Raw genomic sequence first — 1125 nt, forward strand, 5'->3', positions numbered from 1 at the left:
ACAAAGACAGACTACATTCTAGGCCAGAGAACGCACTTTACCAAATTTAAAAAATAGAAATTATACAAATGATGTTCTCAGATCACAGTGGAATTAAACTAGAAATCCATAATGGAAAATAACTGGAAAATCCCCCCAATATTTGGAAATTAAAGAACACACCTCAAAATAACACATGGATCAAAGAAGTCTTGAAAGTAATTTAAGTATCTTGAACTAAATAGAAATTAAATGCAAATTACCAAATTTGTGGGATTAGCAAAAGCAGTGCTTAGAAGAAAATGTACAGCATTAAATGCATATGTTTAAAAAGAAGAACAACCTAAAATCAATAACCTAAACTTCCACCTTGGGAAACTAGAGAAAGAAAAGCAATCTGAACATAAAGCAAACTGAATAAAAGTAGTAATGAAAATTAGAGCATAAAGCAATGAAACTGAAAAAGGGAAAACAATAGATACACTCAATAAAACTAAAACCTGGTTCATTGAAATGATCAATAAAATTGATAAAATTCTAGCTAGGCTAACAGACAAAGAAAGAGAATAGGTAAATTAGAATTGAAAGAGGGGCATGACTAGTGATCCCATGGACATTAGAAGGATAACAGAGAAAAGTATGAAAAAAACTCAATGCCCACAAATTTGATAATTTAGATGAAATGGACCAATTTCTTGAGAGATGCAAACTTCCAAAACATACAAGGAGAAAGAGATAATCTGAATATCCCTATACCTATTAAAGAAATTGAATCAATAATGCATAACCTTCAAAAAAATAAAGGACCAGGCCCAAACGGATTCACTGGTGAATTCTACCAAATATTTATGTAAGAAATTATACCACTTCCCCATGATATTTTCAGGAAAAACAGAAGCAGAAGAAACAGTTCTTAACCTATTCTATGAGGCTAGCATTTCCCTAATACCAAAACCAGACAAAAACATCTGACAAGAAAGGAAAACTACAAACCAATATCTCTCATGAACATGGACACAAAAATTCTCACAAAATATTAGCAAATAGAATCCAACACTGTATAAAAAGAATTATAGACCATGGCCAAGTGTGGTTTATTCTTGGTATGCAAGGCTAGCTCAATTAAGTCAATCAATGTAACCCACC

The sequence above is a fragment of the Pseudorca crassidens genome, chromosome 1, assembly GCF_039906515.1.
Source record: "Pseudorca crassidens isolate mPseCra1 chromosome 1, mPseCra1.hap1, whole genome shotgun sequence".
Classification (NCBI taxonomy): domain Eukaryota; kingdom Metazoa; phylum Chordata; class Mammalia; order Artiodactyla; family Delphinidae; genus Pseudorca; species Pseudorca crassidens.